Source organism: Hakea prostrata, chromosome 8 (assembly GCF_041222555.1).
Source record: "Hakea prostrata isolate BN-2017 chromosome 8, UWA_Hpros_2, whole genome shotgun sequence".
NCBI lineage: Eukaryota > Viridiplantae > Streptophyta > Magnoliopsida > Proteales > Proteaceae > Hakea > Hakea prostrata.
Window position 1 is genome coordinate 21,522,479 of NC_142607.1, and position 23,857 is coordinate 21,546,335.

At 37.8% G+C, this 23,857-nt stretch overlaps 1 non-coding gene and 2 pseudogenes across 1 annotated transcript; 1 reads left to right on the plus strand and 2 right to left on the minus strand.

Moving 5' to 3' along the window:
- Positions 1 to 1,185: 1,185 nt before the first annotated feature.
- Positions 1,186 to 2,079, minus strand: LOC149007415 (metalloendoproteinase 2-MMP pseudogene; annotated as a pseudogene).
- A 4,236-nt stretch (positions 2,080 to 6,315) lies between these two features.
- Positions 6,316 to 23,337, minus strand: LOC149007416 (uncharacterized; annotated as a pseudogene).
- LOC149007417 (small nucleolar RNA R71) lies at positions 11,274 to 11,380 on the plus strand. The gene has a single exon (XR_016175379.1). It is a non-coding gene; the product is annotated as a small nucleolar RNA R71 (small nucleolar RNA).
- Positions 23,338 to 23,857: the final 520 nt, after the last annotated feature.

The following is a 23,857-nucleotide window of genomic DNA, read 5'->3' on the forward strand; positions in this document are numbered from 1 at the left end:
CAGCCCTTAGATCTCCTCGTGATGACCTGCAAAACAAAAGCGTCAGATGTGGCCCGACCACGGGGGTTGGGAGTCCACCTCCAAAGGCTAAGTCAGTTGATGAACTTAATCACAAACGGCTCTGCTAGAAGCACAGAGCTAAGGAATGAAGAACTGGGAAAGGTAATCTAGATCGTAAGCCTTTGATAGTTTACGTCTACCAGTGTGTATGTGAATCTCAGTCCCCCTTACCTCGTAGGCAAGTAAGGTTTATATAGAATGTACCTTCGAATCTCCTTCGTTGGATGTACTCGAGCCTTCTTCGGGTAGTCGTTGGATCTTAACAGTTAGATCCGTTGAGCGATAGACGTCTACTAGTTTGGACTAGTAGAGGACTCCTGAGATGACCTCCAGGTTATGTGATGATTATCCCTTTGATAATGATAAGCAACAACCGTCAATTTGTGCCTGCCATCATTAGGGTAATTAACCTAATCCATAAGTTGGATTAGGGCGTGCTTGTAGTTGAATTAGTTTTCTTCCTCAGCAAGCTATCTTCTGGATCCGGTTCGGTCGGAAGCGAGTCGATTCCCTCTGTCTCGACTGGGGTCAAGGGTCAAACCGAGTATGAACCCGGTTTGATCATATTTTCTCCATATCAGATACATGTCTAATTTAAAAACAAAATTCTACTTTTTTTAACATTTAGGAATCTTTTTTTTTTTTTTTTGGATTTTCTAATAGAGAATTTTGCTTTTTTTTTTTTTTTTTACAAAGGGGTTTTATTAAGCCGGGGATAGGGATATTAATATGCCTCAACAAAAGTAAAACCCACGACCTCTTTACTAAGAGGTGTTGGTTTCACCACTAAAACAGCTCTTCGTTGGCAAGAATTTTGCTTTTAGCTTTAACACAGGTGAAGGGTCCAATTTGCGCAAGAATTTTTTTCTCCCCAAGTGAGTGGAGGATACAAACTTTTGAATTGCAATAGGAAGCAATGAGGGAAATATTGAAAAACAGCTAATGTCATTACGAAAAACAAAAAAAAACAGCTAATGTAAGAGAACAGTATTTTGAGATCTCTATAATACAACACGTCCCCTAACATAAGAGGAAAGAGAGAGAGATGCAATTTTGCCCTTATTTATCACTCTCAGGCCTTATTTTTAACGGTACATATAGTTGGCTTTATTTCATATTTGTTTCTCATATAGGATACAAGGTGTGAATTCCATCCAAGTCGTCTTTGCTGAGAACTCTACCTATAGTACCATAGGCTCGGGTAGGATACATGACGGCTTCTTTATGTGTGCTGTGACCAAGCCCTAGAAGGTGTCCAAGTTCATGCACAGCAACTGATTCCAAGTCTTCCACATATTTGCCTGGATGAATGCTCCAAGTCTCATCAGCATCAAAATGGGTCCTTCCATCAGTTGGTGGATAGGCATGCGCCACTACACGATATGGTCCATCGAATGGACTGCCATCTCCATGGTCTCCGCGATGGAATCCAATTTCCAGGTCAGCAGTGGCACCTTCTGCTACTTGTGTGAATTTAAAATTGGTTACTCGCGCCCATGTTTGGAAAGCCCTTGAGAAGGCAAACTGCATATCCTCAACTGCAATTACTTGGGCACTGGAACGAAATCGGTATGTGAGGTTGCGCCTGGAAGCTGGCCATTTAGGCGTGTTTGGAAACAAGGTGAAATAGGAACGTATGTCGCTGTTATTGGATCGCATCATTGAATTTGTTCCGTTGATTATATCTGGGAAACCACACCTTGGCAACATCAATAGCTTCACTGTTGCTGAGTCTAAGCTCCCTGTGACCTTCAGATTGTAATTGAGCTGGTAGGTCTTCACTGCAGCTTCCAAAAGATCATCGAATTCATCGTCGTCTGCATGGCTGAGGCTATTGTTTGATTTATCAGGATAACTCAAGTAACCGAACCTCTTGAGATACCATTTGAGCTCATGCAGCCCTTCAACCTTTTGGCCCTTGCGACATCCTTCCAATAGCTGGAAGGACTTGAAAGGTTGCTGGTTAAAAGGTCTGGACAGAACTATCCGAGGCAACATAAAAAGAAAAATGAAGAGGATACAAAAGCTCAAATGGAGTGAAATTTTTGGAGAGATTTTCATCTTTGTAAGCTACAACTATTTTCTAGAAACCTTAAACGTTGCTAGTGTTGTGTTGGAAGCATTCTCCAGCCACAAGTATTTATAAGCATCCTCAACTAGGTCTTATTGAGGATATAATAGTCTTTCTTCTCTAGCGTCTCACGAATGGATAAGGAATCACTCAAACATGGAGTCAGCCACGTATGAGAACTCAGACTGTGCATTTGGTGGATCTTCCCATGAATGCAAAAGCAACAACTCTCGGGATGGCATGTCCAGAAACAAAGTATCGTATCAGATACATGTGAAAAATCAGATATCCATCCATGTTTGCGAAAGCAATAACTCTCAGCACAGCATGTTTGCTGTGTTAATCTCATTATTTTGGAGTCGCATATCAGTTTTTATGGTTGAGATGTATAGTCCAAATTCCATGTATGCAAAAGCAGTAATTCTCAGTGTGGCATGTCCTAGGAAGGGAAAATGGAGATATTTCGCCGTTTTGGAGCTTAGTAATACGAAATGGAACAAGGATACAAGATTTACCCAAAATTGGCAATAAATCTCCGATAACTTCAAATATCGTGAAATTTTCTAAAAATATCAAATGCTTTAAAGTCCAAATTTGACGAATTGCTTCTCTAGCGTTCTGTCTTTGGGTGACAAAATCACATATGTGGTTGGAGATGGAAGAAATCACGAAGGAGGGTTTTTGGGGAGACACTTTTGCAGGGATGAATCACTGGGAATCTCAAGATCTGGCAGTCTGGATCTTCAGATTGTTGGATCATCAAAGTGAAGACAAAACAGATAGAGAAGAAAAGATTGAACCGTTTTGAATTTTGTAGAATTGCAGACATTTAAGGTTAGGTTTGCCTTTATTTGTAGAGAGGAGAACAAGTTGAGAAATGGGGAAGAACATGAAACTTTCAACGATTTTTCCTTCCGAGCTCTACACCCTTTTATCTTTCTCCCACTGTTTACACCATCTTCTCTCTTTCCCTCTCGACCTCTACCTCTTTTTCTCTTTTGTCTTTTTGCTTCTCAAATTCACACCTGCAAAAGCAACTCCAGCAAACTCCATTTAAATGTCGGCGAAATTTTGGAGTTACGGTGGTTTCGCCAGCCACCGAATCCCCTTTTCAGCAAAATTACGTAGCTTGGGCATGTCTGCTGTGTGAATCTCATTACCTTGGTATTGCATATCATAAAATATGTGTAGTCGAAATTCCATGTACGTGGACCCTTCTCCAATAGTCAACTATACAATCATTCCTTTTACTTGTAAAAACAAGCGAAACTGAATGAAATGCAATCCATCACTCATCCATGAACGAAATGCTCGCATTTATGCGCAGGTAACAATTTTTCTTTAATTTCTTACGAGTCTTTCTCAACTATTGTGAAACGCTAGGCTATGTTTAGTATGAGTTCTTGGGTAGGATTTTGGTTTAGAATAATAATTAATAAAAACCAGGTTTGAAAATGTGAATCGAATCTAGACTAAATGGAAGAAAAACCTATCATTGATCAATTGCAAGATTGGGATAAAGAGGATTGTCTGTGAAATTTTAAAAGTAACCGCAAGCGCACGGTATCGTGTAGCTAACGGGTCGATCTCAATGAGATATGCCACTTATAATTCAACTTCTTAATAGTAATGCGAGAGTGGAATGATTCAATTTTTGTTAACTAATTAACTAAACTAAACGATCCTAATCTATGCGTCTAATGCAATCGAATTGAAACGAACAATAAATTAAACACAATCAATGCATAAATAAAAGACAGGAAAATGCAGATGCAACACCACCCATCACCAGAAGCTGAGGCACGACTGTAGGCTTGCTCCGGTTATGTGGTCCGAGATTATGAATGAATAGGCAGAACAATAAATAATGCTGAAAGTAAATCCTAAATTAAGAATATGGAGGGGTAGATAGAAGCGGGAATGGAGGGAGGAGAGAAGATTAATAAAGAAGGTTACTTACTTGCGAATTGAACAAACGATTCGAATCTCAACCAACCCTAACAACCAGATCTAGATCTAGAATGATCTAAATCTGCAATTGCTAGACCCAGAGAAAAACGAATCTAAAAAAAATTGAAACTTGAACTTGAACTTGAAGCTTGAACTTGAATTGCATTACATAAAAAAAATTAAACCTAAACATTTAATCTAAAAATTTAAATCTCACTAATGCAAGCAAAGAAAACTAAAGAAAACTTAAATAAACTGAACAGAGAAGAGAGAATGCTTCTACTAAGCTCTAGAACATGTTCTCCTTTGATGGAGTAGGCTCTCCTTTTATAGAGTTTAGATGAGATATGAAGCACGGCTGAATTTGAATAAAACTCAGGGTTTCTATCTGACTCATCCAATTAGGGTTTTGACGTACTAATCGCGCTGACTTAGAGAGATCAGATGCATAATCCCACCGTTGGATTTGAGGTTTAAGTAGTCGTGAAGCTCTCCTCCAAAAATCAGCACAATCGGACATCAGATGACCGTTCGATGAAGCGTTTGATCGAAACTGGACAGAAGCATTCAAAAACTGGATTTTTGCTTCATCCTTATCTGAATATGATTCTTTTTCCTCTTTTTCTTTCTTTAATCAAATCCCAAATAGAAAATAAGATATTTAGGTATGCAAGGACTCTTTTCCATCTGGACTCTCTCAATAATATCTCTGTAGATTTGATTTAAAATCTCAGCCGTAGATCAAATTTGCCTTCTTTATCTCTTCAATATTTCGGAGTTGGCCCGTAATCACACATCTCTAGCCCATCATGCTCCAGATCAGGCCCATTTTTGCATTTGAAAATTTGAATGGACTTCTTGACGTGTAAAATAGCATGATTCAAGCCCAAAACTCCAAATATTTGCTTAAATCTTTAAAAGTCCTAAAATCTGCAAAAACAACATAAAACCCAAGGTAACTCCATTCTAAGTGTATCAAACGCATGCTTTATGCCCTAAGATTTCACACATAAATGTGTTCATCAGATTCCCCCACACTTAGATTAAGCTTGTCCTCAAGCAAAAATTAAAGAAAAATACAAATGCAGGTAAGAAACTAGTGCAACAAAATAAATTCTAACTCACTTTCGTAGGAATCACGGTTACACTTAGCATGTGCAACAGGCCTTTAAACCACTAGGTTACCCCTAGAGGACGAGTTTTGTCTCGTGGATGTTTGCAGTGAATGTACATCCAAAATTCCAATTTTAGCTCAAAATAAAACATTGCAAATTCCAACTCTAACAATTGGTAAGTACTTATACAGGATCAATAGCTATGACAATTTTTCTCACCATTGATTTAAGATCCCCCACACTTGAACTTTATTACCCCATATTGATTCTTGAGACTTATCATATATCTTAATCAAAGACTCACCTTATATCTTTCAAGTACACCTCCCCTTTAAACAAAACCACTCATAAAGTAAGGGGACCAAGGACTAAGGTTTTGAAGTATTTTTGACCAAACAATTTTACCAAGGCATTGATGACGCTTGTATTTATCTCTCTCTTTTCTTTTGAGTAGTGAACTCTACATTACTCCACTACGGTTGGCTTGAATGACATGGTGGAGCAAACACCAGAAACCCAAGTTACTTTGTAGCTTTGCTTTGCATATGCCCACATAGACAGTGATGCGAGAGTTCTTTTCAATAATCTCATTCCTAAGAGTTTCGATCAAGTCACCTCGATTCCTGAGTCGGAGTGCCCTGTCTAGTTCCAAGGAATTCAACTTTTACTTTCTACTCTTCTTCTTCTTCTCTTTCTTTTCTTTTCTTTTCTTTTCTTTTCTTTTCTTTTCTTTTCTTTTCTTTTTTTTTTTTTTTTTCATATGCCATACACAAAATTGATCTCAACTTCTAGCCAAAGAAACAAGGACCCACAAAACTCATAGATGGTCCAACGCCTTAAGTTAAGGGCCTTTTATTTTTCTAAGGAAAGTCCCATCTCAACATATATACAAGTTACCTTCCTCTCAACAGGGTTTTTATGTGTTCACGATGGGTACTAAAATCACTCTCATTTCACACATAGCAATTGAAAGAGTATGTACACTAACCAAAAGTCAAAGTTAAAATCTACAAAGAAGCTATACCCCCCCCCCCCACACACTTAAGTAATGCAATGTCCTCAATGCATGATGAAAAGAAGAATAAGGGCAAGGCAAAAGAGGGCATACCTTGGAGTTTCTCAATCACCAGTGTAAAAAGGCTCATAAAGATCAATGATCTCTATACTATCAACACTTGGCATTTCAAGGAAAGGCTTTAAACGTTGACCATTCACTTTGAAAATTTGGTTAGAATGAGGATCAACTATTTCCACAACACCAAGGTTAAAAACACGGTGAATAATAAATGGACCTTCCCATCTAGTTCGAAATTTTCCTGGGAACAAACGTAGCCGAGTGTTGTACAACAAAACCTTATCCCCAATAGAAAATGATTTCCTAACATATGCTTATCATGAAAGGTTTTAGTTTTAGCCTTATAAATCTTTGAGTTTTCATAGGCTTCATTTCTAAGTTCCTCCAACTCAGATAGTTGGATACGACGATGGATACCCACATCGTCAAGATCAAAATTCAACTTCTTGATTGCCCAGAATGCCCGATGCTCTAATTCAACTGGGAGGTGACAAGCTTTACCATACACTAAACGGTATGGGGATTGACCCAAATCCGTCTTATACGCAGTTCTGTGGGCCCATAAAGCATCAATCAAACGGTTTGACCAATTCTTACGAGTGGGGTTAGCTGTCGTTTCTAAAATCTGCTTAATCTGTCTATTGGAAACCTCTACCTGACCGCTCATTTGCGGATAGTATGCAGTTGCAAGCTTATGGGTGATTCCATACTTTTTCATCAAGGCCTCAAAAGGCCAATTACAGAAATGCTTGCCCCTGTCACTAATCAAAGCACGAGGAGTGCCAAAACGAGAGAAGATATTTTCCCTTAAAAACTTGACTACCACTTTGTGATCATTTGATTTACAAGCAATGGCCTCTATCCATTTGCTCATGTAATCGGCAGCAACAGAATATATAGATTCCCATAAGAATTAGGGAATGGTCCCATAAAATCAATACCCCAGACATAAAAAATTTCAACAATTAAAATTGGATTCAGGGGCATCATGTTCCTTTTGGTCACTCAACCAAGGGATTGATAAGCTTTGCAAGCTCTGCAAAAAGAAAATGAATCCTTAAATATTGTAGGCCAATAGAACCCACATTGAAGCACTTTTTCTGCAGTTTTCCTAGGCCCAAAATGACCCCACAAGGCATGATCATGGCAAAATGAAAGAACAGGCATTTGTTCATGCTCAGGTACGCAATGCCTAATGATTTGATCTTAACCTATTTTAAACAAGTATGGATCATCCTAGAAAAAATATTTCATTTGTGAATGTAACCGATATTTATCTTGGGTGGACCAATGGGATGGGGTTTCATTGGTCACAAGATAATTGACAATATCTGCATACCAAGGTACCGTGTTTACTGATAACAATTGCTCATTTGAAAATGTTTCTAGAATTGGACTCTCTTCCTTTCTAGAATTAGAAAGGCAGGATAGATGGTCTGCAACTAAATTTTCAGTTCCCTTTTTGTCCCTAATTTCTAAGTCAAACTCTTGTAGTAGCAAGACCCAACGAATGAGTCGGGATTTTGCATCCTTCTTCTATAGCAAATATTTGATAGGTGAATGATCAGCGTAAACAATTACATGACTACCTATCAAATATGAGCGGAACTTCTCTAATGCAAACACAACAGCCAAATTTTTTTTTTCAGTTGTCGTATAGTTAAGTTGTGCATCATTGAGGGTTCGACTTGCATAAGAAATCACAGTGGGCATCTTGTTTAGCCTTTGATCTAGAACTGTCCCTAAAGCATAGTCAGAAGCATCACACATTAACTCAAAGGGTTCTAACCAATTTGGTGCTTGTATTACAGGAGCGGTGGAGTGCTTCTCTTTCAATAGTTCAAAACATAGTAAGCATTCAGAGGTAAAATGAAAGGGGACATCTTTAGCAAGTAATGAAGTTAATGGTCTAGCTATCTTGGTAAAGTCCTTTATAAAGTGGCAGTAAAAATCAGCATGACCTAGAAATGATCTAACATCCTTGACACTCTTAGGTGATGGTAAATTAGAGATAAGATCAACCTTAGCCTTATCAACCATAATTCCTTCCTAAGAAACAATATGACCTAAGACTATTCCACTCTTCACCATGAAGTGACATTTCTCCCAATTAAGAACTAAATTTTTGGCTCTCCTACGTTCAAGAACTAAGCGGAGATGGTGAAGGCAATCAGAAAAGGTAGACCCATGAATAGAGAAATCATTCATAAATACTTCCAACTAATCCTCTACCATATTTGAGAATATGCTCATCATGCACCGTTGGAATATGGCAGGAGCATTGCATAACCCAAAGGGCATGCGTCGATAGGCATATGTTCCATATGGACATGTGAATGTGGTTTTGTTTTGGTCTTCGAGTGCTATAGGGATTTGATTATAGCAAGAATAACCATCAAGAAACAATAATAAGCATGGCCAGCTAAATGTTCTAACATTTGATCAATGAAAGGCAAAGAAAATGATCCTTATGAGTGGCTGCATTAAGCTTCCGGTAATCAATACAAACACGCCAACCAGTTTGAATACGAGTTGGGATGAGCTCATTGGTAATAGATGTAGCTACTATGACTCCGGACTTCTTAGGAACAACTTGGACTGGGCTTACCCACTGGCTATTTGATATGGGATTGATAATCCCATTATCCATGCATTTCAACACTTCTTTGTGAATGGCTTCTTTCATCATAGGATTAGCCCTTCTTTGGGGCTCCCTAGAGGGTTCGGATCCATCAATCAAATTTATATGATGTTGAACTATGGAGGGACTAATTCCTTTAATGCCGGCCATCTACCAACCTATGGCTTCTTGATTGTTTTTAAGCAAACTAAGAAGCTCATCCTCTTGGTCTTTGGTAAGATCAGAGGCAATGATTACGGGAAGAGTTTCATTGGGGCCTAGAAAATCATACCGAAGAGTTGAAAGCACAGGTTTCAATTCGAGTTGGGGGGCCTCAACCACAGATGAGACAAGAAGATTTCTAGACAACTTACCAAGTGGTTCATTAAATTGTTGCAAGCTCATCATATCAGAAAAAATCACTTCCTGTATCCTCTAGTTCTTCCAAACAAGTGTAAAAATCATCCTTAAAACCTTTTTCAATGGAGAAATCAATATCATCATAAATGTTTTGCAACATACTAATATTCTCAGAAAAGTTTGGTTGTTTCCCCAACCTAAAGACATTGAACTCAATGGATGTATTCCCAAATGATAACCTCAAAAGACCATTTCGACAATTAATAAGGGCATTGCTTGTAGCTAAAAAGGGTCTCTCTAATATCACAGGAATTCGGTCCTTAAGATTTGTAACTGGATGTGTGTCTAAGACAATGAAATCAACAAGAAAAACAAATTCTCCTACTCAAATTAACTCATTTTCAATTATTTCATTGGGTATTTTAACAGATCTATCAGCCAACTGGAGAGTAACCGAGGTTGGTTTGAGTTCCCCAAGACCCAATTGTTTATAAACAGTATACGACAATAAATTAACACTAGTGCCCAAGTCTAGTAAAGCATGTTCTATGTTTTTTTATCACCAATAACACATGGAATTGTTGGACTTCCTGGATCTCTATACTTAATTGGGACTTGTTCTGAAAGGATTGAACTCACATTTTCTGTTAGAAAGGCCTTCTTTGGGACATTCGTGGTTCTCTTTTGAGTACACAAGTCTTTAAGAACCTTAGCATAAGAAGGGACTTGAAAAATAGCATCTAAAAGTAGAATGTTGACACTCACATTTTTGAAAACTTCTAAAATTTTGTCAACATTTCATTCCTTTTGTTACTTGCTAATTGGTTAGGAAAAGGGGCCTTAGGTACATAAGATCTCTCATTTGAAGTTTATTATTTTCTCAAGGTTTCAGATAATGATTCATCAAACTTAGGTACCTCTAAAGCAATTGGTTCTTCCTCAACTTCTAAGGGTTCTTCAGACAAACCCTCATTAGGAGATACTTGAACATTCTCCGCATCACGATGGTCACTAATTTTGCTCTGGTCAGTAATAGGAGATTCACTTGTTAAATACCCTTTTCCACTTCTCAATGCATACACAGAAGTAATTGGTTCTAAAGAAGAAATGGTGGTTTCAACTTGGTTGACTTGATTTTGTGGCCTTTGTTGAATCTTAGTCCTAGGATTTAACTCAGGCTGGCTAGGCATTTTACCTTTTTCTCGCTCAGACAAAGCACTTGCAAGAGTGGAAATTTGTTTTTCCATATTATGCATAGAAGTTATGAAGGTGCTAGAAAGTACTTCCATATTCTTCTCTAAGGTAGAAAGACGAGAAAACTCAAAATTATTACCTCTGTTGAAACCATGTGGTAATTGATTTTGTGCAATATGAGGCATACGAGGTACAATAGGTGGATTGGCCGGCCTAGCTAAATTTGGCATTCTAAAAATTAGGGGCTTGAGGGAACTGGACAATTTGATTATGAGAAAATTGGGCACTTTGTTTTTGAGGGGCACCAAATTGATTTTGTGTGGAATAATTGCTTAATCCATTTTGGTTTTGCCCTTGAGACCATGAAAAGTTAGGATGATTCTTCCACCCAGGATTGTACGTGTTCTCGTACGGGTTTGGAAACATTGCACTAACATTCTCTTGTTGGTCCAATAGCTAGGACATTCCTCAATTACATGTGTAGGAGACTGACACCATGCACACATAGCAATAGATTTGTCAATAAAATGTGCTTGACTAGGTGGTGGTGGTGCAGCTTTAACTACCAAAGTCTCTAACTTTTTCAAAAGACTATCTATTTGTGCTTCCTTATGAACTTGGCTATCAACAAAATATCCCCTACTAGTCCTTTCATGCTCTTGGGTTGACTCCCATTCTCTAGTTCTATCTGCTAGGTCTAAAAGAAATTCCCAAGCTTCGGAATCATCAATGAAAGATGTAAATCCTGTGGGGCACATAGATTCTAAAAGTTGCTTTGTTTGATAATCGATACCCTCATAAATTATTTGGCATAAATGCCATAATTCTATACCATGGTGAGGGCATTCTTGGAGAAGGCTTTGAAACCTCTCCATTACCTTAGCAAAGGACTCATTGGGTTTCTGACAAAATTGAAGAATGTCATTTCTTATTTTATTTGTCTTGGAGAAAGGAAATAATTTCTTCAAGAATAGGACAATAAATTGTTCCCATGTGATAATGCTATCCCTAGGTAAGCTATAAAGCCACTTTTTAGCTTGATCCTTTAATGCAAATGTAATGAACCATAGTCTTACGGCATCATCAGTGAGTTGTTGTACCTTCATAAGGACACAAACCTCCTCAAACTCCCTAAGGAACAAATATGCATCTTGATCAGGTAACCCATGAAATTGGGGTAACATAGATAAATAATGAGATTTGAGCTCAAAATTATTACCCCTCACTTCAGGTAAGCGTATACAAGAAGGTTGTGTAGATCAGGGTGGATAAAATCTATCCCTAAGACTCTTAGGTGGAGGTGGTGGAGGTAGACCTTCCATGGTCAAGTTAGACACTCGGACAATTCTATTTGTAGAATCACGAGTCCAAACACACATGCACTAACCCCCTAATGCAATTAATGGCTCTTATGAGAGAATGAGATGTTTTTTTATTTTTTTTATAAAAATAAAGTAACTAAAGAATAAAAGAAAAGAAATAACAAAAACAAAAGGAAAGTAGTGAATTTCCCACCAAAAAGATTGAAACAATGATTCCAAAGCCGTAAGGTTGCCGTATAGCTGAGCGCTTATAGGTTTGATGACAAGGGAATCCGTATAGTCTTTGGAGCCATCTACAATCGAGTCCTGGGGATTCTGCAGAGAGTGGGGACTACTATACGTTTTTGTTTCTACTCAAGTTAAGAGTAATATCTTTGAATTTTATTTTTTTATTTTTAAATCACTTCGATTTACCTAAGAATGAGAAAAACAAAGTGGACTAATACCTCCCCGGCAACGGCGCCAAAAACTTGTTTGTGAAATTTTAAAAGTAACCGCAAGCGCACGGTATCGTGTAGCTAACGGGTCGATCTCAAGGAGATATGCCACTTAGAATTCAACTTCTTAATAGTAATGCGAGAGTGGAATGATTCAATTTTGTTAACTAATTAACTAAACTAAACGATCCTAATCTATACGTCTAATGCAATCGAATTGAAACAAACAATAAATTAAACACAATCAATGCATAAATAAAAGACAGGAAAATGCAGATGCGAACACCACTCAAAATCAAAGGAAGAGGAAGTGATCGTAGGCTTGCTCCGGTTATGTGGTCCGAGATTATGAATGAATAGGCTTGGAAAGTAAACCCTAACAGAAAGTAAATAACAAAGCAATGGGAAAAGGAAAAGAAAATAACTAAAATGCAAGATGTAAACAACAAAGCCGTCAAGGAAAAGGAGGCACTTGACCAAAGAGCTTGCGCATCTGTTATGTGGTCCGAGATTATGAATGAATAGGAAGAACAATAAATAAATAATGCTGAAAGTAAATCCTAAATTAAGAATATGGAGGGGTAGATAGAAGCGGGAATGGAGGGAGGAGAGAAGATTAATAAAGAAGGTTACTTATTTGCGAATTAAACAAACGATTCGAATCTCAACCAACCCTAACAACCAGATCTAGATCTAGAATGATCTAAATCTGCAATTGCTAGACCCGGAGAAAAATGAATCTAAAAAAAATTGAAACTTGAACTTGAACTTGAATTGCATTACATAAAAAAAATTAAACCTAAACATTTAATCTAGAAATTTAAATCTCACTAATGCAAGCAAAGAAAACTAAAGAAAACTTAAATAAACTGAAGAGAGAAGAAAGAATACTTCTACTAAGCTCTAGAACATGTTCTCCTTTGATGGAGTAGGCTCTCCTTTTATAGAGTTTACATGAGATATGAAGCACGGCTGAATTTGAATAAAACTCAGGGTTTCTATCTGACTCATCCAATTAGGGTTTTGACGTACTAATCGCGCCGACTTAGAGAGATCAGATGCATAATCCCATCGTTGGATTTGAGGCTTACGTAGTCTTGAAGCTCTCCTCCAAAAATCAGCATGATCGGACATCGGATGACTGTTCGATGAAAGGTTTGATCGAAACTGGACAGAGGCATTCAAAAACGGGATTTTTGCTTCATCCTTATCTAAATATAATTCTTTTTCCTCTTTTTCTTTCTTTAATCAAATCCCAAATAGAAAATAAGATATTGAGGTATGCAAGGACTCTTTTCCATCTGGACTCTCTCAATAATATCTCTGTAGATTTGATTTAAAATCTCAGCCGTAGATCAAATTTGCCTTCTTTATCTCTTCAATATTTCGGAGTTGGCCCGTAATCACACATCTCTAGCCCATCATGCTCTAGCCCATCATGCTCCAGATCAGGCCCATTTTCGCATTTGAGAATTTGAATGGACTTCTTGACGTGTAAAATAGCATGATTCAAGCCCAAAACTCCAAATATTTGCTTAAATCTTGAAAAGTCCTAAAATCTGCAAAAACAACATAAAACCCAAGGTAACTCCATTCTAAGTGTATCAAACGCATGCTTTATGCCCTAAGATTTCACACATAAATGTGTTCATCAAGGCTCAAGAAGGTTTCAAACACCCTGATTTGGCAAAGAAATTTGCCTATAGGCAAGTTTGATTAACTATTGGAGTTCATCCCTTAAATGCTATTTGCCGTTTCTAAGTTTTAAAATTCTTGTATTTCTAAGCTTATCCTTTACAAGATTCATGTGGAAGGCAGAGGTTGATCTGTTAGCGAGAAACACATTTTAGTCTGCAATTAAATGACATTGGTAGTGAAGCGTCGATAGTACAATATTGAATAAACGGTTTAACCCTTTATGCATTAGAGAAAATTTATCATTCTTCAACCCTAGGTCTAGCATGAAATTTCCACTATTATATGTACGAAAGCATGCCAAAATTCATGAATTTGATCAAGCATCCAAATATTAAGAACAAAATTGCAAAAAATTAAAGAGTAGATATTGTACTGCATGAAAAGAGAAAAATCAATACTTCAATTCATGTAAAGATCCATCTACACTCTAGTAGCAGATTTAGAATATGATAAAAGAAGAAGAAGAGATCAAATATGAAAACATCACTCTAGACTGAATGGTTGAAGAACAACTCCAGCTTGCCTCCAAGCTCCAGGTGCCTCCCAAAAACCAGTGTCCCGAAGTAGTGCTCCCTCTGAAATTCGACCCCCTTGGTGTTGTTATGTCGCCCTGTTATAAAATTATTTAGGACTTCCTAGATTAATTAGGACAGGATTCCTTGAACTAATCAAATGAAAATAATCTCTTTCCTAATCTTACTTAACCAAGGAAACTTCTTATAAACATAGTTCAATGATCTAGTGGTCAACACATTGGACTCTAAATTTAGTATTCTGTGTTCAAATCTTGGTAGAAACTCTTTTTTGGGTTTCTTGCATAAAATGTCTCCCAAAATGCCCCTACAACTTGTTTATTCCTCCACTGATTTTCTTCCATAATTAACAAATTGAGAGGAAGGGTATGACATGCATCAAAATAGTCAATAATGACCCAAAATAATACTCATAAAATACACCTATCAAATTACCCCTAACTTAAGAATTTGGTAGTCCTCGAGCAAACATCTAAATCAAGACAACTCTCATCTAAATTCTATATCCAATCTCAGCCAAGTTTAACCATTAGAAAGGTATAAAATAAACTAATCAAAAGATGAGTAAATAGAGCACCAAATCCTTAGACTTTGATCCATGTGGTAGTCCCTAACCAATCATGTCAATGCACGTTGAGACCCCAAATTCAACCTACAACTCCCTAGTGCAAAATCAATTCTATGTCCAGCCTATCATCCCTCCTCCCTAGTACAAAATCAATTCTATGTCTAGCCTATCATCCCTCTCTCCCCTAATGAAGAGCAACCACTTATCCAAGGTTAAGAGGACTAGTGAAGATGGAAATAATGTCGAAAAGGACTACAAGGATAACATAAATACATGGAGATGACAACATTAAGGCACATTTTTTTTCTTCTTTTTCTTCTGTTGTTTTTCTTTTGAAGGACTAGTAAATATGCCTGTGGGCTTTTTGCTTATATTCTCTTTAGATTGAAGATTAGGAAGTATAGATTTTCAATGGTAATGCATGATTTGGCATAAATAATTTTAATTCTAGTCTATTTTCGTTTTCTAATAGAAATTCTTGTTTCTAGGAGAATGTGGGAGAATTTATGCAAAGATAATTCTGATTTAATTAAATTGAATTTCTTTATTTATTTGCTTATAATTAGTTTAAAAACTGTGAGTTTCTTGGCAAAATATGTCACTTTCATTCCACCCAAAAAAAATGTGAATTCAATTACCTTGGTGTATAGTGCCAATATCTGACAAAACAACAGACAATAGGAGATTCTTTTTAAAAGAAAACTGACAGTAGGATATTGAATGTAGCATAATTTTAAGATATAGCGATATAGGAGGAACTTACCAAATTACACTTGCAGATTTTAGTGGGAACTAAGTATCTCCATTCAATTCTGCCTAGAAGACTAATCATACACTTGACATTTTTTGTCACTTCAAAGCTTAATTAAATGTCCAGATGTACAGAAAAAGCTATCTTCAATAACCAATGAAAGCCCTCCAAAATAATTAATATAGTTCTAATTCTGTAGTTTGAGAATGTGGCTTTGTTCTTTCTTTGTTTTCCTCTTTCTCCTTTTGAAAACCCCTTTTTATCTACAATTGATATTGCTTTATTTTGTCCACACCCCTCTTATACTTTCTTTCTTTTTTTTGGGAAAGGTTAGCTTGTTACTATGGGGTGGGAACTAAATTACTAATATACGCCGCCGAGTGGGTGCGAACCCAGAACCTCCCTGTGGGAGGGCTGGTCTTTAACCGCTTGACTAACCCATCCACCCCTCTTATACTTCCAAGCAAAAAACTTGATGATATCCACCCCGATGCTTGATTTAGAATGGGATTTAATAATATGAAATAATGAAATTCCAATAGTTGGAACTACTTGCTATTTGGAGTTGCTATAACCAGCTGCACCCCCCACGAATGCTAGTTGAGTCCACCATCATTATTGTCATATCCATCACTATAATCTCCATTTTTAAAATAGTAATATGATTCTTTTCCCTTCAGGCTTCTCTTGGTATGGCCGTTAGTGCTAATTGTGGAACATAAGCAATTGTGAGACTTCTAGAAATTTTAGGGCTTCAAAAAAGATGTCGTTGTTTAGACTTCCACACATGTATAAAAACCTTCAAGGCCTTCCCAAATTGTTAAGAGAAACTTAATATATCATCAATCCTCAATGTGAGTGCTTTTCTTTTTGGGGGGGGGGGGGGGGTGTGAAATCCAGCCCTAACCCTAACCAGGAAAACCTTTTGTTTGTAGGTCCGAAGACCGAAGTGATGATAGAAGGTAATTATGGGCCATCTCAATGGAAGATAGGGTGTTTGACCCAGAACCCATGGAGATTGATAATGGAGTCCCATAGTTGGAAACCTTGTCAGAGTTGGAGAAGAACCTGCACCTTGAAGAAGAAGAGCTTGGTTAATCGGCTTGAAGCCTAATTGGACATGGTTTGAAGGCATCCCTCAATGCTAGGTGAGTTGCTTGATGAGTTAGGAGAAGCCCCATTGAAAATTTTGAGGTTTGGAACTTCAATTCCCTAATCTAAGCTTGCTGTCAGCCTGGGTCAACTAGGCCAATCAACCCACAGTGACATGGGCTTAGTTGTGAACATCTGATTTTTAGGGTTTTGATGCTCTATTTAATGGGACTACGTGGTTTTCAGCCACAATTGTTTCTAAAGCCTCTGGAGAACGTGGGTAGCCTCTCTCAAGTCTATTCCTTCAAGTTGTGGAAGATCCTTTGCGAGTTCTCAAGTCTTTCGGCGATCATTCTTCATTAAGATTAGTAATGCCCATACTATTCATTGATCTAATCTCATATTGATTTCTTCTCATCTCTGTGATTATGAAGATGGTTTTGTAAACTTGCAAACACCTCTTCTTCAATCTCTGTAGTTGTGAGTGAATCTCCATTCACTCCAATGCTTCTATGATCTACACAACATGATTTTAAGAAGAGATCATGTGAAATCTTCATGAATGTGTGATCATTCTATTGTTTTGATTTCTAAAGCATTTTAGATTCATTCTTATGTTAGTTTCTAATTATGATCTACTGTTGGTATTCGTCTTGAGTGATTTCTCATTCTCTCTAGCCTCTCCATAGAATTCACGGACTGTTTTCTCTAAAAACCTAGTTTTTGATTAAATTAGAATTCTATTCTTTTGATCAATGTTGATGTTTAATCTCTGCTAGTTAGTCTTAGACTACTGTTCTTACATTTCCCTTAAATTTTTGGAGTGTTTTGAATCCCATAAGTTGAGTTTCGGATCAAAATTAAGTTTTCTGCATCCGTAATGTTCATTGGGTTGACTGTCTGGGTCGAATGGACCAATCGACCCAGCCAATCAGCCCAAGCTGACAGTACCTGTGAAACCCAACCCTAACCTTGACCCGGAACCCCTGTTGTTTGTAGGTCCGAAGACCCGAAGTAAAGGAAGAAGCCAACTATGGGCCATCTCAATGGAAGACATGGTGTTTGACCCAGAACCCATGGAAGTTGATGATGGTGTTTCATACTTGGAAGCTTTGATAGATTTGGAAATGAAACTGCACCTTGATGATGTTGAGACTAGTTGATGGACTTAAAGTGTAGTTGGACATGATTTGAAGGCATTCCTCTATACTAGGTAAGTCACATGTTGTGTTGGGAGAAGCTCATTGGATTTGGATTTGATTTAGGACCTCATTTCCCTGCTTTGGCCTTGTTGTCATGCTTGGTCGACTGGGTGGTCAATTGGGCCAATCGACCAACAGGGTCAGAATCTTCCAAAGATCCTCTGTTAGGTCTTTTGGTGCTCTATATAATAGAAGTACGTGTTTCTTAGCCTCCTTTGTTTCTAAAACCCTCAGAGAACGTGGAAAGCCTCTCTCAAAGCCTCTCCTTGGTGTTTGTAAAGAACTCTTGCAAGATCTCAAGTTCTTCATCTCTTGTTCATCTTCAAGGTTAGTAATCTCTTACTTTCTTATTGATTTACTCTTGCATGATCTAATCTCCGTACTATGATCATGAAGAAGGTATTGCATACTTGCAAACACCTCTTTTTACAGTATTCAAGATTGGGAATGAATCTCCATTCATTCCAATGATCTTCATACTTGATCATAGCTATGAATCTTGTGATTTCTTCATGAAGCCATGATCATTCTTTCAATTTGACTTCTATAGCATACTAGATCTATTTTTCATGTTAGATTCATGTATGAACTACTGTTATGTTCTACTAGAATGAGATCTTATCATCTCTAGTTCTTCTCTTGAGTTCATAGCTTGTTTTCATCAAAGACTATGATTTTTATCGAATTAGAAAGTCATGTTTCCAAATTAGTAAGTATTGTTTTTTATCACTGTTAGTGTCTAATCTATGCTAATTAGTATTAGATTACTGTTTCAGTGGTTTCCTCCAAGTTTCGTAGTATTTCGGATCTTGTAGGATTAGTTTCGGATAAAAAATCAGATTTCTGTTGTGTACTGTTCAGGTGGTCAATTGCTTGGTCGATTGGACCAAGCTACCACCCAATCAACCAAGACTGACAGTAGCTGTGTTCTTCATCCAATTTGATTTGTTTCACCACTGATCTTCTAGGCCTCTTTCCTAATGTTGTATTCATATTTGTTTAGGGTTTATTTGCTAAGTTTGGAACCATTCTCTTTGATCTTCGAATATTCATCGAAGCTATTTAAGGTAAGGACAGTTGTTTCCATATTAACATAGATTGCGTGAATCTTAGTTTCTATTTTAGGAATTTCATAGATGCACTACCATTCTTATACTTTCATAGTATGATGCTACTACTGTAAGTACTTCAAGTACAGTAGTACCTCGTTCATGTATTTCTTCATTACTTGAACCATGTATGATTATTTATCATTGTCATTTACATATGCAATTGATCATGTTTATATGTATCTTTCTGTATGATGAGATATCAGTTGTGTATGTTATAATTGAATTGGGAATGTGATTGATTAGGTATGATTTGGGGTTGAGGAATGTCATTTTGACATTTCTATCCCTGGACATCAGTGGGAATAGTATAGGATATTTCCGATGGTGCCCTTTGACGCTTTCCCGGATTATTGGTTGTCATACCTAGGGCTTGTCTAGCGGTGTTTGGCTAGGATATCCCTATTATATCACACCTGATTCGGAAGGGTATTAAGACCGAGTAACCCGTGGTAATAATGGGGATTTATGGGTGCTCAAGACCAGTAGCCAACCCATGAGAGGATATGAATCACATTGTGGGGGTCATTTATTGGTAGGGTTGCAAATAGTAGACTTGGGCTCATGGGCGCTCAAGACCGGTAGCCAACCCGTGAGAGGACATGAGAGCTTCCCTTTTAATATTTGTGGATGACCAATAGGATTGATGAGTCCATAGTTCGAGTTGGTTGTAGCCATAGGATACGCTGACTCTAATGAGAAGGATACCATAAAGGATCTCCCGGGGCGAGGAATGAACGTATCTAACTCTGACTTGATATAACCAAGTAGATGACTTGCATTTGGCTAGGCTTTACCTTGACATGCACCAATACTTAGACCAATGGTGATGTGAGAGAGTGGTGACCTAAATCCCAACCATGGAATGTCCCGAATGATGCAGGACCCAACTACCACCGGCAGAACCCAAGATACCTAGATGGTTGAGGGAGAATGACTTGACCTACCCAAAAGAATTATGGTTCTATGACTTAAAGCATGTTTGCCTATAGAGACCAGCATACATAGAGTTAGATTTATACATGCATTGTCTGTCTCATACCATATTGCATCTACTATGTTTTGCAATCATGTTATTTATCAAAGTATTGGAATAACTTGCCTTACTGAGTTCTTTTGAACTCACTCCTTTTTGTGCAAATATCTTTGTTAGATTATCCTGTAGGTATTGAAGAATATGAAGGCCAGTACTACAAGGCGCAAACCGATGAAGCATACTTCACTCAAGGTGCTGGCGGTTATGAAGATTACGTTGAAGATCCCTCAAGTGATCATGTTGCGTACCAAGATTAGCCCTACTTTGGAATGGAAGCGGCAATGTTTAGTTTCTTTTGTTTATGTTTATGAAGACATTCTTTATAAGACAGAAGAGACTTTAGTTTAGTTTGATTATTTATTTTCTTTCTCTCTTTTGAGAATCAGTTGTAATCTTTCCTTTTTAGTTTTCAAGCTAAATTTCGTTGTAATATGTGGTGTGATTTTTCGTGCACTCTACATTTTGATATATATTAGTATCATTATTTCGCACTCTGATTAATTGTCATTCTTTCTTATTATCTTGATCTCTTGTTTATATTATTACACATTGATTTTATCTTGTTCATGATTATGCTATTGTGTATGTGGGAGGATGATTTCCTCGATACTTGTTCTTCGGGGCTATGGATCACACACTCGGGTATGCCACGTAGGGTACCGGCTGGGTGGATGTGACAGTGGTTGTTTTTCTTGTTTGTCTTGATCTGTTTGACTTCCAATCTTCAAGGGTTTGTCCCTAAGGATTGAACTATGCTTGTTTAGGGTTTATTTGCTAACCTTGGACCTATCCTCTTTGTTCCTCCGGAATTCTTCGAAGTTAATTAAGGTAAGGATGGTTGATTCTCTAATAACCTAAAATGCATGATCTATTGTTTATGATTTGGATTTGCATGATCTTACTACTGTTCATATCATTCTTTATAATTTAATTACTGATGTAAGTACTGTAATTATAGTAGGTCTTGTTCATGTAATTCTTTTATTAAATTGATCATGTATGAATGATTATCTTTCTATGTATTGGATTATTAGTTGTGTATGTGAATGACTGATTTGGGAATGTGATTGCTTAAGTAAATTTTGGTAATGGGGAATTTCCTTTTGACATTTTTGTCTTTGGACATCATTGGAAGTGATATGGGACATTTCCTATGGTGCCCCTTGACTCTCTCCCAGATTATTGGTTGACATACCTAGATCTTGTCTAGCAGTGTTTGGCTAGGATGTCCCTGTTATATCAGATCTGATTCAGAAGGGTATTGAGACCGAGTAACCCGTGGCAGTAATAGGGGATTGTGGGCACTCAAGACCGGTAACCAACCCATGAAAGGACATGAATCACATTGTGGGGGCCATTCATTCGTAGGGTTGAAGTAGTAAACTTGGGCTCATGGGCGCTTAAGACTGATAACCAACCTGTGAAAGGACATGAGAGCTTCTCGTTTACTATTTATAGATAACTAATAGTATTGATGAGTCCGTAGTCCGAGTTGGTCGTAGCCATAGGATACGCTGACTCTAGTGAGAAGGACACCGGAAAGGATTGCGAGAAGCGAGGAATGGAAGTATCTAACTCTGAGTTGATATAACTAAGTTTAACCTTGACATGCACCAATACTCAGAACAATGGTGATGTGAGAGAGCGGTGACCTAAACCCCAGCCATGGAATGTCTAAGAGGGATGCAGGACCCAATTACCACCGAAGAACCCAAGATACCGAGATGGTTGAGGGAGAGTGATTTGAGACCTACCCAGAGGAGTATGGTGCTATGACTTAAACCATGTCTGCCAATAGAGACCAGCATACATAGAGTTAGAATCATACATGCATGTCTGTTTCATATCATCTTGCATCCTTTATGTTTTGCTATCATGTTTTACTATGTTATTATGGAATAACTGCCTTGTTGTGTTCTTTTGAACTCACTTCTTTTTGCTAACATCTTTGTTAGATCTATATGCAAGTGTTGACGATTATGACGGAGCAACGTATGAGTTTGCATTGGATGACTCATACTACACCCAAGGTGCTGGCTACGATGACTACGACGGTGAAGAATATCATGGTGACGGAGGAGCATATCAGGATTAGTCATACTCATGTGTTAGTAAAACGTTATCTGGATATAGAGACCTTAACCTTTAGAAGTGTTCTCTACAGATTTGAAGAGACATTAGTTTAGATTTTGATTACCTCTTTTCTATTACTTTTATTTTGGGAATCGGTTGTAGTCTTTCTTTTTAGTTTCAATCTACATTTCCGCTGTATACTGTAGATTGATTTTCTGCTACACTCTACATTTGATTATACTATTGGTATCATTCTTTTTCTACACTCTGATTATGTTATTTATTCTTTTGAATCTTATCTTGATCTTTCACTTAATGTAGTTTAACGATGATTTAGTCTTGTTCTTGATTATATTATAGTAATTGTGGGAGTTTGATTTCCTCAATACTGATCTTTGGGGTTGTGGATCAAACACTTGGGTATGCCAGATAGGGTATTGGCTGGGTGGATGTAACAGTGTGGTAAGTGACTCAAGTTTTCTTAGAAGTGAATGGTAGAGCACTTTGGACTAGAAACATAAATAATGAAGCATAATATGTTGATTGAATAATGCACAATAATTATGAGTTAACAAATAAAACTTAATGCAATAAAAGAAAAGGCATAATACACAATAAGAAAAGTGAAACAAAATGAACTTCATTAATTTCTAGGATGGTTTTACAAAGATTTACATCAGTAAAAGAATAAAAAGAAAATCCTAGTACAATTTATCTAGGAGACTGTCATTGCTCTCTGAGTACTCTAACACCCTCCACAACTTGTGAAAGGTGAGCCTCCATCCTCTTCTGGTCGACCTCTATCCTCTCCAGAATAGAAGTCATAGTAAGCATATGAGCATACAAGTCTGGTGCCTCAGGAACTATGTGGGAAGGACCTCCGACCTCGAAGTGTGATGGTGCGGGAATCTCATGATAACCTAGATTAGCCTCGCGCATCTCTGCATCCTCTCTTGCTTGGTTATCACTATTTGGACCAGCATCCTCCTCATCCTTTGTATCATGATCATCCTCGGACTCATCCTCATCCTCATCCTCGCCCTCAGACCTCATAGCATGACTAAGCTGCATTTGTCTGATGGTCCTGCTTCCGATGTCGTAACCCAACTATGGGTACGCATTTCTGTGTCCTCCAAGTTCACCTCGAAGTGCCTGAAGACAAGTGTCAATAGTCGACCGAAGCAAAGGTTTTGCACTCCAGGATGCTCTACTATATATATCATGGTGTTCTGGATGATGAAGGACAAGTTGATCTCGAATCCCATGTAGATGCGATAGATCACCAAAGCCTCCATCACTGACACCCTATGGTGATGTCCGACTTTCGGTATGATGTTTCAGCCCACAATGCGACCGATGACTCTAGCAGTAGGTGTCATCCTAGCACTGGTACATGGACTATAACACCTCGTGTCATTCCAGAGAGTAGCACAGATCTCGCGAAGCTTGAATGGAAGAAGAAAAGAGTCTACCTCGGCACCCATAGGTATCCATCTGCACTCATGTGGATAGTACTACCTAGAAGATGTGTGCTAGTACCTCTGTGGTGAATCTAATCCGTGTCTCCTGGACCTGACTCTCGATAACTAGC